This window comes from Bos taurus, chromosome 1 (genome assembly GCF_002263795.3).
Source record: "Bos taurus isolate L1 Dominette 01449 registration number 42190680 breed Hereford chromosome 1, ARS-UCD2.0, whole genome shotgun sequence".
NCBI lineage: Eukaryota > Metazoa > Chordata > Mammalia > Artiodactyla > Bovidae > Bos > Bos taurus.
Genome location: NC_037328.1, coordinates 85,197,283 through 85,214,872, shown reverse-complemented (window position 1 = coordinate 85,214,872; position 17,590 = coordinate 85,197,283). Strand labels below are relative to the sequence as shown.

The 17,590-nt window shown below is 41.4% G+C and overlaps 1 long non-coding RNA gene across 2 annotated transcripts in view; it reads left to right on the top strand.

The window, feature by feature from the left end:
- The window catches only part of LOC132345661 (uncharacterized), a 93,609-nt gene that overhangs the window by 44,170 nt on the left and 31,849 nt on the right, over positions 1 to 17,590 (top strand). For both annotated transcript variants that reach the window (XR_009495120.1, XR_009495119.1), the window contains exons 2-3: positions 4,910 to 4,963; positions 5,903 to 6,103. This is a non-coding gene — a long non-coding RNA (uncharacterized lncRNA). The remainder of the gene's footprint in view (positions 1 to 4,909; positions 4,964 to 5,902; positions 6,104 to 17,590) is intronic.

Below are 17,590 nucleotides of genomic sequence, written 5' to 3'. Positions count from 1 at the left end.
GCATACAGATTTCTCAAGAGGCAGGTCAGGTGGTCTGGTATTCCCATCTCTTTCAGAATTTTCCACAGTTTATTGTGATCCACACAGTCAAAGGCTTTGGCACAGTCAATAAAGCAGAAATAGATGTTTTTCTGGAACTCTCTTGCTTTTTCCATGATCCAGCAAATGTTGGCAATTTGGCCTCTGGTTCCTCTGCCTTTTCTAAAACCAGCTTGAATATCTGGAAGTTCACGGTTCACGTATTGCTAAAGCCTTGCTTGGAGAATTTTGAGCATTACTTTACTAGCGTGTGAGATGAGTGCAATTGTGCGGCAGTTTGAGCATTCTTTGGCATTGCCTTTCTTTGGGATTGGAATGAAAACTGACCTTTTCCAGTCCTGTGGCCACTGCTGAGTTTTCCAAATTTGCTGGCATATTGAGTATAGCACTTTCACAGCATCATCTTTCAGGAGTTGAAATAGCTCAACTGGAATTCCATCACCTCCACTAGCTTTGTTCGTAGTGATGCTTTCTAAGGCCCACTTGACTTCACATTCCAGGATATCTGGCTCTAGGTCAGTGATCACACCATCGTGATTATCTGGGTCATGAAGATCTTTTTTGTACAGTTCTTCTGTGTATTCTTGCCACCTCTTCTTAATATCTTCTGCTTCTGTTAGGTCCATACCATTTCTGTCCTTTATCGAGCCCATCTTTGCATGAAATATTCCTTTGGTATCTCTAATTTTCTTGAAGAGATCCCTAGTCTTTCCCATTCTGTTGTTTTCCTCTATTTCTTTGCATTGATCGCTGAAGAAGGCTTTCTTATCTCTTCTTGCTGTTCTTTGGAACTCTGCGTTCAGATGTTTATATCTTTCCTTTTCTCCTTTGCTTTTTGATTCTCTTCTTTTCACAGCTATTTGTAAGGCCTCCCCAGACAGCCATTTTGCTTTTTTGCATTTCTTTTCCATGGGGATGGTCTTGATCCCTGTCTCCTGTACAATGTCATGAACCTCAGTCCATAGTTCATCAGGCACTCTATCAGATCTAGTCCCTTAAATCTATTTCTCACTTCCACTGTATAATCATAAGGGATTTGATTTAGGTCATACCTGAATGGTCTAGTGGTTTTCCCTACTTTCTTCAATTTCAGTCTGAATTTGGCAATAAGGAGCTCATGATCTGAGCCACAGTCAGTTCCCGGTCTTGTTTTTGCTGACTGTGTAGAGCTTCTCCATCTACCCTGGCCTTTATAGACATGAGTTTTTACCCTCCTGGGACAAAGTGAATTGTCTATTCATATAGCTGATGAAAGAATGAAGGCAGGAGGAAAAGAGGGTGTCAGAGGATGAGATGTTTGGATGGCATCGTCAATGCAATGGACATAGACTTGGACAAACTCTGGGAGATGGTGAGGGACAGAGAGGTCTGGCGTGCCACAGTCCATGGGGTTGTAAAGAGTCGGATACGACTTGGCAACTGAACAGCAATAACAACGTAGTTGACGAAGGAGCAAAGCGTGGAGCCCAGGACACCTGAATTCTGTCTGGCACTCTTTATTTATCAGTACTTCTCTATCAATCTGTGGGAATCCAGATCTTCTTAAAATTTTTTTCTAAACCTTGGCTGATTTATACTTTTATAAAATAAAAGTGAATTCTTAGAAAAATGATATTTAAAAGGACAAACCTAATATTTAAGTTATTAGGTATCAAACCATCCTTTAGATAAGTAGCTTCAGTTGTGTCTGACTTTTTGTCAGACATAACTCTATGGTCTGTAGCCCACCAGCCTCCTCTGTCCATGGAATTTACCAGGCAAGAATACTGGTGTGGGTTGCCATTTCCTTCTCCAGGGGATCTTCCCGACCCAGAGGTCGAACCTGCATCTCCTTTGTCTCCTGCATTGGCAGGCAGGTAAATAACCACCTGGATCTAGGTAAACTACTCTGTTGAACTGCTATAAATGTTTCTAAAGACTTACTCCCAATTTTTATACTTATGGCTAACCCACAGATCAACCAGATGGCAATATAAGCACTTGTCCCCAGACCGAATTTGAGCTCTCTGGTCCACACAGATCTGAAGGAGCAGTGGGATCTGAGTTTGCAAGAGTGACGAGACTAATCAAAGTTGAGATGAGATCTGCTGGGCTACCATAGAGAAAGATACCACTTGTCCAGTTTGCCAATTACTGTTCTCTAGTAAAAGTGTTCTTTGCAGTGCTCCCTCTAGTGCAAGGGAGGTCTTACTGTCACAACTTCACTGAAAGTGCCACACCACTGCCCCTCTCCCCTCCCCAAAAAGGATTTTCCTCCTAAAGAAATCATTTCCAGTAAACCCGTCGGAACAGTTAGTAGCCATTCTGAATTTCAGTTCCTGGGTCACTGGACACGTTCCATACGTGGGCTGGCAGTTTGGCAGGCTTCTCAGTTCACTACTCCTGCCTGCCAAGGGAAAGAAAGGCATGACTCTTTGCTTGCTCATTCTATTCCTCTGCAAGGAAGAAAAAAAAAAAAAAAAAAAACCTCAAACACTGCTCGCTGTATTAACATTGGAGGGGAAAGAGCTAATATTCACTTACACAATCCAACTTACACTTGCACAATCTACTGAAGGAAACAGCAGAGTGACATTTGCACCTAATCCTTCCATGGAGCGGTGACTAAGACTGCAAACAGCAGAGGGAAAGCACAGAGCTGCTTGGTGCATGGGGGCAAATGAGTTATTTGATAGGTAAGGGGCACCTGCAGTAAGAGGAACAGATTTTTTTTTTTTAAGGGAGTTTTGCTTCTGTAATCCTCAAACAGAAACACAATAAACAACCCAGTTGGTGACAGAGTTGCGACAAGAGGAATAAGGTTCAGTGATCTAAGGGAGATGGAGGGTGTGGGAGGAGGGAGAAGTTAGGGGGCAGAAAGTCACAAGGGCTTTGAGACCACGTGGACTCTGTAGTATTGGCTTGTGTTTATTTTACACAAGTGACTCTGAGGCTTCTCTGCTGGCACCCTGTCACATCATATATGTGGCATTTCCTTGTTCCTTATTCAGATGGTAAAGCAGGAAGGCAGTGGCCTGTGGGTAGCTGCTCTGGGCTCTGTGAGGAGTAGATGTTTGACGCAAGCACACCAACCACACTGGTGTCCTTATTCTGCTTTGGGCCATTTTAAGTTAGAATCGTCACAGTTTTCTTTTTGCTGGTCTCTTGAATGTTTATGTGTTTGGATGATGGAATGATAGTATTCTGGGGGCAAGCATGGAGATTTTGACTTTCTTGGTATTTATCATCACTGTCTCTGTGAATTCTAATATTTGAGCATTTCTTGTATAAACCCAAGCTAGCTGTCATTCACCAGCTCTTCTGATAGGAAGAAACCTCCAAGGGACTCCTCTTGTTTACTTGTCTCCTTTACCATCCCAGGGTCACCTGAATGGATGCATCATAGCCATTTCCCTGTCCCATTCTACTCCTCCAAATGCAAGTGCTCTCAAATGAACCCCCTACTTCTACCCTCACCTTACCTACCTGATTATCCAAGACAGAAACAGGGCACACTATGGACTACTTCTGCAGATGGTGACTGCAGCCATGGAGTTAAAAGACGCTTACTCCTTGGAAGGAAAGTTATGACCAACCTAGGCAGCATATTAAAGAGTAGAGACATTACTTTGCTAACACAGGTCCGTCTAGTCAAGGCTATGGTTTTTCCAGTGGTCATGTATGGATGTGAGAGTTGGACTGTGAAGAAAGCTGAGCGCTGAAGAATTGATGCTTTGAACTGTGGTGTTGGAGAAGACTTTGGGAGTCCCTTGGACTGCAAGGAGATCCAACCAGTCCATCCTAAAGGAGATGAGTCCTGGGTGTTCTTTGGAAGGAATGATGCTAAGGCTGAAACTCCAGTCCTTTGGCCACCTCATGCGAAGAGTTGACTCATTGGAAAAGACTCTGATGCTTGGAGGGATTGGGGGCAGGAGGAGAAGGGGACAACAGAGGATGAGATGGCTGGATGGCATCACTGACTCGATGGATGTGAGTTTAGTGAACTCCGGGAGTTGGTGATGGACAGGGAGGCCTGGCGTGCTGCAATTCATGGGGTCACAAAAAGTTGGACACGACTGAGTGACTGAACTGAACTGAACTGATGGACTACTTCCTTTTTCTTCATTTCTGCCTCCATCCCCATGTTCAATCAATCACGGTCTTATCAGTTTTATCCTTCCTATATTTCTGACTGCCACTGCCTAATTCTTTCCTCCCTTATCTCTTGCCTGGATGATTACACTTCCTGCCCACCTCCTAACCCACAGCCCTCTCCTACTACCTCTATTCTTATCCCCCTCTGGTCTTTTATTTTCATTGTCACTAGGAAATCTATCTAGAGCACCAACTCTGCCCATGTTGCTCTTGGGGTTAAAAGCTCTCCAGTGGCTTCTCATGGTTAAGAGAGTAAAATCCATGCTTTCAGCATGGTAAACACACCTTTCTTTGACCTGTTTTCTATCCACCTCCATAGGGTCTTCTCTTTAAGAGAATATTTGCTGCTACTTCATGACAGAGGGGACCTGAAATCACCTACGCACCCTGCTCCTTTGCTGGTCCTTCTCACTGTGCTCAGCTCAGGTGTCCTTTTTGACATACCAAGGAATTGCTGAGGGATTTTTGTGTTTCTCTATCACTTTTTTTTTTTTTTTGCTGAGCAACTTGTAGGATCTTAGTTCCCTAACCAGGGATTGAACCCAGTGTGCTGTGTGCTCAGTAGCTTCAGTCATGTCCTACTCTTGGTGACCCTATGGACGGTGTAGCCTGCCAGGTTCTTCTGTCTATGGGATTTTCCAGGCAAGAACACTGGAGTGGGTTGCCATGTCCTCCTCCAAGGCATCATCCCGACCCAGAGATTGAACTCTTGTCTCCTGTGTCTTCTGCATTGCAGGTGGATTCTTTACTGCTGAGCCACTGGGGAAGCCCACTAACACTGGACTGCCAGGTAATTTCCTCTCTATAACATTTTATAGATTATTTTTAGACTGTTCTGTCTCCTCTCCTATGCTGTGAAGTCCTTCAGGGCAGGGATTGTGTTTTCTTCAGCTGTGCGTTCTTAGAGTATTGTGTGTGTTTGACTCTTAGCGACCCCATCGACTGTAGGCCACCAAGCTCCTCTGCCTATGGAATTTTTTGGTTAAGAATACTGGAGTGAGTTGCTGTTTCCTACTCCAGGGGATCTTCCCAACCCAGGGATCAAACCCACATCTCTTAGGTCTCCTGCACTAACAGGCAGATTCTTTACCACTGCACCACTTGGGAAGCCCTCTTAGAGCATTGTATAAATACCTACTAGGCACACAATTAGTATTCACTGAAGCGAAGGGAATACACATCCCTCAGTTTTTCCTTGTTTCCTTATTTTACATTTATCCCTGTGTATGAACCAAGTGGTTGGATAACATCACCGAATCCATGGACATGAATCTGAACAAATTCTGGGAGCTAGGGAAGGACAGGTAAGCCTGGCATGCTGCAGTCCATGGGGTCAGTCCATGGGGTCACAAAGAGTCAGACACAACTTAGTGACAGAACAACATGAGCCAAGAAAACCTAGGCTTATTTTCATATACTAAAAGATCATTTTTTCTTTTTTTGTAAGAACTGATGGTAAAGAAGGGAAGCAATAGCAGTGAACCTAATGTGTGTTGAGTGGTGTGTGTGTGTGCCTGAGCGAGAGAGAAGAAATGCCAACAGAATGAGATTCCAAGGAGTCTTGTGCCCTTAACAAACTTAGACATCACCAGAGCCTTTAATTATTCTGTTTTGTTATTTTTTATTTATTAATAGCAAATAACAATTATATAAATTTTAAGCAGTACTTTTCCCTTTATTATCTCATTTGAGCTTTACAATACTTCTAATGTCACTTTCCTCATTTTAGAGATGAGGAAACAGAAAGATTGAATGATTTGCCCTCAGCTAGTTGGCTGAGTATTCAACACGGTCACTTCAGTCATGTCCAGCTCTTTGCAACTCCATGGACTCTAGCCTGCCAGCTCCTCTGTCTGCGGGATTCTCCAGGCAAGAATACTGGAGTGTCCATCTCCCTCTCCTGCATCTCTTATGTCTCCTGCATTGTCAGGTGGGTTCTTCGCCACTGGTGCCACCTGGGAAGTCCCTTCTAATGCAAGCTCTGGTGCTCTTACTGATGCTGACCCCTCTTACAGTCAGGGGCAGGGGTGATAGACTTCTGCCACTTGGTATGTACAGAAGTCACAGGGAGTCAGAGTGAGTAAATATTTTTGTCTTTTTTTTTTGGGTGGGGAGATTTATATTAACAAGGGGCAGCCCTGACAGCATGCATTAATAGACTGTCTAGCACAGCGTATGGCACACAGTAACTGTCTAGCAAATTACCTCTCCTTATCGATTCTAGAGCAATCTTGATAACATTTATAAAAATATCTTGCTGGGATTTTGATAGGAATTGTGTTAAGCCTGTAAATCAACTTGAGGAGAATAAATATCTTTACTGTGTTGAGTCTTTTCACTTCATCAGCACCATATGTCTCTCTATTTAGAGCATCTTCAGTTTGTTTTATCAGTGTTTTGTAATCCTCATTATAAAAGTCTTATACATATTTTGTTAGATTGACATATAAATTTTTTTTTTACTGTCCGTTGCTAGAATTTAAAAATACCATTTTTTAGTTTATCTTATATCCTGTGATCTTGCTGGACTCAGTTATTAGTTCTAGGAGGGTTTCGGGGGTGGGTTTTTTTTTTTTGTATTTTCAATGAAGAAGGTTGGCTCTCTTCAAATAGAAATGGTTTTACCTTTTCCTTTCTTATAGCTATACCTTTTATTTACATTTCTTGACTTTTTACTCTGTCTAAAACTTCTAGCACTATGTTTAATAAGAGTGGTGAGAGTAAGCATCCTTCTCTTGTTCCCCATCTCAGAAGAAAAGCATTTAGTCTTTCTCCAGTAAGTATAACATTACCTTTGTAGATGTTCTTCCTCAAGTGGAGGATGCTCCCCTCTAATCTTCTTCTGAAAGTTTTTTGTTTTTTTTTTTTAAATAAAAAAATGAGTGTTGAATTTTGTCAAATTTTTCCATATCCATTGGTATAATCATGTGATTATTGACATTTTGTTCCCTCAAGATAAGTATTCTGGAAATTCCCTGGTGGTCCAATGATTAGAATCAGTGATTTCACTACCAGGGCTAAGGTTTGATTCCTGATGGAGGAACTAGATACCACAAAAAGATTAGTATTCTTTTCCCAAATTGTATGTCTCCTCTCAGCATCTTCTACCCAAACAATTCAAGGTTGCATCAAAGGCTTTAGCACGTTCTGAAATCAGATCTGCTTTCAGACCCAGGTGATATCAACAAGGACCGGGGTTCCCTATATTACTCATGTGTAAAATGTGTACAGAAATTTTACCTTAAATCATGTTATTTTGGCTTCTTTTGTACCTCTGTTACTGTGGGTCATCTGGAGAAAATCCTTTGCTCCATGACAAAGGAGTCAATTGCATATCTCCCCTATTTTTGCCTACAGTGCCTACAGTTATTTATTTGAACAATTTCCTGTCTTCTACAATAGACAGATTTTCAGTTCTCAATAAGAAACAAGGCCAAAAGAAAACTGAACAATTCCTGAGGTCCTACTATGTGACAAGTACCCTCACATAAATCATTTATTGACTCCACTAATAATATATGCACAATCTAATGAAATGAATGGAAGATACATAGATAATGAGGACAAAGTTCATGTTTAAGATGAGTTCCTAGTCTACAGAGAGACAGATAATGTCTAAGGAGAAAGAGCAGAAGAAGTAATATGTAATAGTAACACTCTTTGGAGGTAAGTATCTTTATTCCCAGTTTATAAATTCAGTAAATGAGGCCACCAGAGGTTAAGTGATGAATTCGTGAATTAATCAGAGTTATAACCAGAATTTCAAGTCAGATCCAAATCACAACAAAACATCTTTCATTAGGAAAAAATTAAAAAAAAAAAATCTACTAGAAAAATACACTAAAATTTTTTCAAATGTTAGGCTTAGAAAATAAGGTACAATTAACATATAACATTAAAGATATTTTTTTCATTTTTGTGTCCTAAATTACTAGCAGAGAAAAATCATTGGCTTTGATTTGATCCATCTTTGAAAGACATAGGAGTTGGAGTCTTGTAAAATGAGCCCTAAGACTGAATCAGGCAGAAAGTCGATGAAATTCACTCCTGGTTTCTGGACATTCTAGCTGTATGAACCTGGACTTGTCATATAATGTTTTCTAGACTTGAGATCTCACATCTTTAAGGCACAGGTAGATAATACCTACTCCAAGGTGAGGATTATACAAGATAGGGAATGTAGACATGTATTAAATGTTGGATAATTTTGAATCAAACACTTTCATTGTTCTGGCTTTCCCCCAGGGTTTTATTTTACTTAATTTGGTTTGTTTACTTGTTTAAAAAAACAAAAAAGTTAAGAAGATGGGTAGAGAGATGAAGATGGGAAAGAAACGAGGTACTTTCACATTATCAGGTGGATTATGGTTTATAGTCTATAAAACCAAAGTTTTAGCTTTAGGACAGCAAAGTGGATGCTGCTCAAGGGTGAAGTTCAATGGTGCTTCATGTCCTGGCACTGGGATTGACTTCCCAAGGATTTATAGACTCAACAAATTAAAACCACTGTTACCTCTAATGAAATTTCTAACCAACATATCTTACATGGTAACATGAGGTCTTTATGCTTGGAACAGCTGAATGGGCTACAAACTGACATAAATTAGTTGACACAGAGCAATTCTGGATGAACCAAATTGACCTAGGAAAATGCCAACTCATCCTGGAAGTGGGTTTGTTTGTTCTTTTCCCTTTAGTCTAATTAGACATTACACTGCCTAATGACATCTCTTATGCTGCTCCCCAGATTAGTGCTTCCCTGAATGATAAGCAGCACTAAAAAGTACTGAAAGACAACTGTCGGAAGCCATTCTGCAAATTACTGCCTCCAGAAAGTGAAGGCTTCTCAAGGATGCCAAGTCATAGCAAAGACACTTGGGGGCCTGCCTACAGATCTTTAGGTAACTTGAGAGCATGAGAGTCTTCCCAAAGGCCTTAGAAGAGGCCACCAACCTCCCATATTCTGTGGTCATTTGGGCTCAGGTAAGCATGGCCTTGAGTGGAATTCACACCTTCTCCATCCTGATACTGGGATGATTTGTGTGCTGGAAATTCCCATCCATAGCAATGGCCTTTGTGGGACCTGATCTCGCCATCCCAGACTATGGAGGGAAACCAAAGAAGGGAGGGGGGTGGTGCCAGTGCATTTATTTGCATTTGCCATTTTTATTTGCCTCAGGGACATTAGACTGCAGGTCTCCTTAAGCATGGACTGTTTGCTAAAGTCTGGCGTTGCTTTTGTGGACTGGTCTAGCCAAGAGTTGTTTTAGCCCAAATGGGGAGATGGGGGTGGGGCTGGGGTGGGGTAAGACATCTGCAGAGCCCAACAACCGTTACCAAGGCCTACCTCGGCTCTGCCTCTACCTGCCAAACAGTAAACAAAGCCCCTGGGAGAACTCCGGCGAGCTGAACACCTTGGTCAAACACTAAGCAAACCACCACCAGGTGTGCTTGCTGAACAGACTCTCCATCAGCGTCCTGTCATGCAGAAAATGTTTATCCAATTTGTCAAGATAATCTTTCCTCAAATAAGCCTTGGGCCTACTCCTTGGAACAGCCTGAATTTAGTCGGTATAATGTAACTCTATTTTTTTCACCCATTTTCCTTTAATCGCTGTGTCAACTCTTCCCGGGCTTTAAGCAAACTGAAAGTAATTATATCATTCTTAAGTGAGTAATCTTTTGACTGGGTTAGCTGATTCGTGAGTTACTCTAAAATTCTTCTAAACTGTGCAGACCTTTTCCAAACACATTTTCTTAGATGTTTCACAGAGTTAGGCTCATCGATGACCCGCGGATGTGTTTATTCTGTCACGTTTGGCGGCTACGCCACGACTATATTAGGACATTTGAAAAGAAGTCGAGTGTAGAAATTTGAGAGCAGGAAAAAAAAGGTAACTTCACCTACTAATTTAGGTGTTCCTTGGAAATTTTACAGTCACTGTAAATAACTTGTAGCTTCAAGCATGAAGCATGTTTGATTAGTGCTTTGAATCACGATGTAATATTAAAGGCTGGGCTTCGCAAACTTAAAAGCATTCACTGCTTTCATTTCATTATATAATTTCTTTGCTATCTGACACCCTGTGTGATATTGTTTTGTTTAAAAAATAGAAGCCTTCAAGGTTACCACATTTTTCTTAGTGCTGCTCATTGACATACTCCCACAGAACTCATGATATATGTAAAAATAGAAAGCTCAGCCATCTGGCTATTTGATGGTTTCTATTTTTGTTTCTCTTTGCAGTCACAAACTCTGTTGAGTCTGAAATTTCCTATGTTCTGCCCTATATGTAATTGTGTATATGTACACACACAGTTTCTCATTTAAATTTAGCCATTATCAATCTGGGTTTGTTTTACCGACCACAGTGCCACTTTTGTGGGGACACTAACCTTGTTTCATCTATGCATTAGTCAAATCTGTGTTAAGTCCTGACTTTGAAGACTGTTACCCACAGTCTAGGGGATGCCAAGTCAAAAGCATTTCTTATTAATATGTACCCACCTATGTTTACTCAGAAGTTTCATTGGTAATAATATGCACCTTGCTTTGGCTTTGATGAAAAACCTAGAACCATAGGGCCAGAGGGAAATTTAAAGCTCATCTAATTCACCCCGTTCATTTTACACTTGAGGAAAAAGATCTAGAGATGGACAGTGACTTGTGCAGGGTCACAAAGCTAATTAGCAAGCAGATTTTTTTTAGAACCCGGATCTCTTGACTTTTTCTGATGCTTTGTCCATATTCATAAAACTGGATTAAAAAGATTAAAGATACTTTTGGGCATGTTCACAAGTGTACATTTGAATTATATTCATTATACACTTATAACTTTGAGTATTTATAGGATTGTGCTTAAAAACAAATTAAAGTGCATTGCTACACTTTGGTGACTGAAGGAGAGATTTCTTCACTCTTTAGTTTGAGCAGAAAGCACAAGCACGAACTTTATTGCATATAGCAAATAAAAAAAGAGGACAAGCCACAAACTGGAGAAAGAAAATGCTTACAAAAGATACATCTGTTAAAGGACTGTTATCCAAAAATATACAAAAAACTCTTAAAAGTCAACAATAAGAAAATGGGAAACTAAGTTAAAAAGTAGGCAAAAGACCTGGACAGACACCTCATCAAAGAAAATAAACAGATGGAAAGTAAGCTTATGAAAAGGTGCTCCACACCACATGCTGTTAGACAACTGCAAGCTAAAACAATGAGATGCCTCTATATACATATTAGAATGGCCAAAATCCAAAACACTAACACCACTAAATGTTGGCAAGGAGCAACAGAACTCTCATTCACCGCTGGTAGGGATGCAAAATGGTACAGCTACTTTGGAAGACAACTTGGCAGTTTTTTTTTTTTTTTTTAACAAAGCTTAACATACTTCTACCACACAATCTAGCAATCATGCTCCTTGGTATTTACCTAAATGAGTTGAAAACTTATGTTCACACAAATACCTACTCAGAGGTGTTTATAGTGGCTTTATTATTGCCAAAACCTGGAAGTGACCAAGACACTCTTCAGTAAGTGAATGGATAAACAAGCTGTGGTATATCCAGACAACGGTACACTATTCAGTACTAAAAGAAGTGAGCTATCAAGCCATAGAAAGACATGGAGGAATCTTAAATGCATATTAGTAAGTGGAAGAGGTCAATCTGAAAAGACTACATACTGTATGATTCCAACTATATGACATTCTGGAGAAGGCAGAACTATGGAGACTATAATATAGAAGTATCACTGGTTCTTGAAGGTTAGTGGGGAGGGAGGGATGAATAGGTGGGGCCCAGAGGACTTTTAAGGCAGTGAAACTATTCTATATGATACTATGATGGTGGACATCATTACATATTTGTCCAAACTCATAGAATGCAAGGTACCAAGAGTGAACCCTAAAGTAAACTATGGACTCTGGGTGATATTGACGTGTCAAGGTAGGGTCATTAATTGTAACAAATGGACTACTGTGGTGGGGGATGTTGATAGTGGGAGAGGTTGTGAGTGTGTGGGGGGACAAAGTATCTGTGAACTCTATACTTTCTGCTCAATTTTGCTGTGAACCTACAACTGGTCTAAAAAAGTAAAGTTCATTAATTAATTTTAAAAATGCAGATTCCTGCTCAGCTACACCTCTCCACCTCCCCCCATCTCCATTTCATCCCTATCACCATTTCCAGCTTCCCCTCCCCCACCAATACTGATTTAGCTGTTCTGAAGTGAGGCCCTGGAATCTGCATTTTCAGCAGTTTTGATGAGGGATGGGAAACTGGTCTGTCAGAAATCCTAATTTCTGCCTTCAAGTTCTGAAGATGGGAGCTCATATTTAAAAGACTCACCGTTTATGCAACTCTTGTTTTCAATATGCAATTGTTAACTACAACCTCCTAAAGTAGCCTACTGCTTGGAAATCCCTACTTGGCAGTTAAGTTGCTTAATCCAGAGGTCAAAGTGTTTTGGAAGGAGGCGGCACATGAGGCAGGGCTGCTGCTGCTGCTGCTAAGTTGCTTCAGTCGTGTCCGACTCTGTCTGACCCCATAGATGGCAGCCCACCAGGCTACCCCGTCCCTGGGATTCTCCAGGCAAGAACACTGGAGTGGGTTGCCATTTCCTTCTCCAATGCATGAAAGTGAAAAAATAAAGTGAAGTCACTCAGTCGTGTCCGACTCCTAGTGACCCCATGGTCTACAGCCCACCAGGCCCCTCCGTCCATGGGATTTTCCAGGCAAGAGTGCTGGAGTGGGGTGCCATGAGGCAGGGCTACTGTGTGGTTATCTCCCTCTTTCTGCTGGAGGTGAGGCCTGGGGGGAGCTTCTCCTCCAGTCACCGTTGAGCCTGCCCTGGTTGGCTGCACCTGCTTCTGGCCTTTGCTTTCCTGTCCTGTGATAAGAGCACAAAGCTTCCAACTGAGGAACTGCCTACCAGGAGTCGGTAGGAGCAAAGTATTCTTTAAAGAGATTTGTCCTACCCAGGGTCTCAGCCAGCTACAGGCAATGGCAAGCCAAACAGGAAAATGGTACATCAGCTGGAGAGTCCAAGGCTCGTTCTGATTTCTTAGCATTTCTGAGTCGTTTCTTGGGGGTATCATTGTTTCCTATGTGCAGGACTGTCTTCTAAGCAGTTGTATGTCAGGGAGCAAAATCTTTATCCTCATGGAGTTTACATTTTATTTGTAAGAGTTAACATTTATACAGTGCCTGCTCTGTGCCATGTACTCTCATGTATTAATTCATTTAACCCTCACAACACCACAGGTTAGGTGATGATGTCAACCCTGTTAACAGATGCAGAGACTGATGTCCAGAGAGGTTAAGAGGTTAAGAAGTCTCATTGCAACAAAGACTGTGGCTGAGTGCCTCTCACAGGGCGAAGTTTTCCTTTGGATCCTTGGGCACAGATTATTCTATCTCAGTAGCCTTAAATTATTCATCAGGAGGGAAAGGGGACTAGCACTGATTAAATACAGACCATATGTCAGGGACTCAGGGAGGAGCTCTCTGTTCTGATCTCACTTAATGCTCACCAGCAACCTGGGCGAAAAGTTAGAGCTGGCAAGAGGTGGAATTTTTCTTATTTCAGTGTCCACCTAGTGCTAGGAACATATGTGTGATTCACCTTATGCAAACCCACTGCCCCTGCTAGAGAAAAACAGTAAACACATCACTTGTGTTCTTAACTCAGAATGCACAGATGGCCCTCAGAGAGGAATGCCTTCAAGCTACTCTGAAAGTACATTTGATGGAGAGCAGAATCTTTGCATTGTCTTAAGGTGTGCCCTCACAGATTGTCTGTTATAGGTGCAAGAGAGAAAAAAGCACAGCAAGTATACAGTGGAGGAATTGACCTTTTTTGGATAGTCAGAATGAAGCTTACTGATGAGGCATGGATGGACGGTGAAAGGCACAGCATCCCCTAGATAGTTTGCCAACCAAGAATGCAGAGCCTCGATCTACCCAGGAAGAAACTTTAAATGAACGCAAAATGAAGAGTATTCTATTTAATTTAAAAAAAAAGATGAGGGATCTTTATTCTTCAATAATGTTAATATCAAAAAAAGACAAAAGCTATGGAAATCTAGATAAAAGAGGCTAATTAGACATGGCAATTAAATGCAGTACATGACCCTAGACTGGATCCTATCATAGAGGGGAAAACAATGCTAAAAACGATAGTATTAGTGTCCAATCAAAACAGGGAGGGTGAATTAGATAAAAACATACAAATTTATAAAGTGGAATCTACTGTGATTACATAAGTTGTTTACAAAAAATTTTACTTGTATACACATACACACAGAGCAGGAATGAATGAGCTGGATGAATCAAATGATAAAACAAGTGGGGGAGGTTGGGTAAAGAATATATGGATATTTCTACAACACATTTATTTTTCTCAACTTTTTATAAATTATCTTTTTGAAATGATCACCAAATAAGGAATTGTACATGGATATTTGTCTGGAAGTGTACATGTACCTTTTCATGGGGAGAAGGTCCATCAGTTTCCTTAGATTTTGTAAGAATGTGTGACAGAAAAAAGTGACTGAGATATAGCATCTTGACTTGTGAAGAAGACTATCTTCCATTGGAAAGAAGTGTATTCTTTAAGAGAAAGAGCACGTATAGTAGTCTCCCTTAGCAGCAGTTTGCCATTCCTGTTTCCATTACCTGTGAGCATCTGCAGTCCAAAATATTAGATGGAAAATTCCAAAAAATTCATGATTCTTAGGTTTTAAATTGTGCACTGTTCTGAGAAGCCTGATGAAATTTCTTACTAGCCTGCTCTGTCTCACCTAGGACATGAATTGTCCTTTGCTCAGTGTATGCTGCCCGTTAGTCTCTTAGAAGCCATTTTGGTTATCAGATTGACCATCACAGTGCTATCAGATTGAGTTATCCCAGTGCTTGTGTTCACGTTACCTTTATTTTACTTACTGGTGGCCCAAAAGTGAAAGAGTTGTGATGCTGGCAATTGGCCAGAAAAGTCATAAAATATTTTCTGTAGGTGAAAAGGTGAAAGTTCTTGACTTAATAAGGAAAGAAAGAAATTGTATGTTGAAATTGCTAAGATCTACAGTAAAAACAAATCTTCTACCTGTGAAATTATGAAAAAGGAAAAAGGAATTCATGATTGTTTTTCTGTTGCGCCTCAAATTGCAAAACTTACAGTCACAGTGTGTGGTAAGTGCTTAGTTAAGATGGAACAGACATTAAATTTGTTCAATAAGGTATTTTGAGAAAGAATTTTATGTATGATTACACATATAATTTTCATTACAGTATATTGTTATACTTATTCTAATTCATTATTAGTTATTAATCTCTTTCTGTGCCTAATTTATAAATTAAACTTTATCACAGGTATGTGCTTATAGAAAAACATAGAGTATGCAGGATTCAGTACTATCTGCAGTTTCAGGCATCCTTTGGAGGTTTGGGGACATATCCCCTGTGGATAAGGATTGCAGGGTGTGTAGGGAGGCAGGCTACTGTATTTCCAACTTATGGATTCCAATTTCTGGTACTAACATCTGCTTTTCAGCTTAATCTTTCACCTCCCTGAGGTGTGTAATAACTACCTGCAGTATCTGGGTGGCCTCTTGGTTCATTGAGCATTCACTGAGAACCCCCAATGTAGCATGTATTCTGCTACAGATATACAAAGATTGAAAGGTTGTAATTGTTAGCAATTCTTTGTTCCTTAAAAAGCATACTGTGATTTTAACTAGAAAAATGCTGAATGTCTCCAAACAGGTGTGAATCAGAGTTAAGGGAGTTTAGAAGATTTTAGGCAGAGAGATGGTAGGTAGGCTTCCCTAAAGAAGAATCATTTAAGCTAGACTTAGCAGGATGAATGAGCTCTATAAAGGGGTGTGTGTAGACTGGGAAAAACGTGCAGAACTCTGGGCTGCTTTGGGGGGATTTTCCATTTGAGTTGGAATGCCTGGCATATGATAGAATTTCGTAATATAACATTGAAGGTTGGATTAAGACATCTGGATTCATTTGCTAGGAAATAGGTGATACTGGATTTTTGAACTGGCAAGTGATATCATGTGATGCTTTGGGCTGACTGACTCAGTATTGTGGAGGTGAGACCAGGTTGGGGGGAGGGGGAGGGGAAACAGGGCCAGACTCCAGGGTTTCCCTCAGTTCTGAGGGACCTGCAGATTGCAGAAGGCAGGGAGTCAAGGCTTTCAAGAAAGGCTGAGGGAGGGAGGTAGGCCCTCCTTCATCCCACCAAAGGTGGGATGGGTAGAGATGAGGGCTAAGCAGTCCTCCAAAAGCCATCTTCAGCCTGGAGACCAAGGCAGGCCGTCAAGTGGTTCCTGGGCAGGGAGTTGGGGGAGAAAGCTGCTCCAGCAGGGCTCCCTCCTCCCCTGCCACAGATCTGTGCCACCCGCTGTGAACACACCTGGCAGAGGACTGAGGTTTGGGTGGGGTTAAGCCAAGGCAATGCTGGGGCTTGTAGCTGGCCCCAGGCGCTGGATGACTTTACAGCAGCTCTGGACTAGGTCTTCGTGTGGAGGGTTCTCAAGGCTGCCCAAATCCAAGGGCTCACAGAACAATCCTTTTGGTGTTCCGCTGTCACTGCCCCCTAATTATTCATGAACACTTCTGCGTGGCACAGCTATGATCTTGTTTCTTTGCCATGGAAATAAAAACACAGCTCTAGCCATCCAGGAGAAAGACAAATGCCAGCTCACCTGATGCATCCAGATTTTTTATTCCAAGGAGCCTTAAGGAGAGTTGAATCTAACACTCTTTCTTCCCAGTTTTCCAAGAGTAGAGCTGCATGGGAATACCTCATGTTCCCCCGAGACTTAGAGCCCATGTTAAGGTCCCATTTCTCTTACTGTGAGGTAGGGCCCATCAGTCCACCTTGGGTCTTCCTGCCACTGACCATCAAGGGTGATTTCTTCTGAGTCACAGAATTTTAGAACTGAAACAGACTTAATAGGTTATCTACTTCAATCCTGTCCTTGCACAAATAGGAAATGGAGGTTCTAAAAGTTGGGCAACTCATCCAATGTCATACAGACAGGGTAAAGTACAACCAGAATCCAGGTGTGCTGGGTTCCTTGTCTGGGGTTCACCAGTTGTGGGTTCCCCAAAAGTTCCTTAGAAACTCTTAGAGCTCATTCATCTTTTTTTTTTTTTGGAACTTTCTATAAAAGGGATCTCATGGATAGCAGACCCCAGGGGAGATTCTTGAAAGAAATTGCCCCAGTGAGATTGGAAAAGGAACTGGGGCGGGGTGTTTATGTGTGATGACATGGCCCATGTCTCCAAAAGCCTTAAAGGAATGGGAAGGATTTGGTATTTTACAAAACCTGAAACAGGTGTCTTGTTTGTTCACAGAATCTTTTCAGAGAAAGTCATAGTGCATCCTGAAAGAGATGAG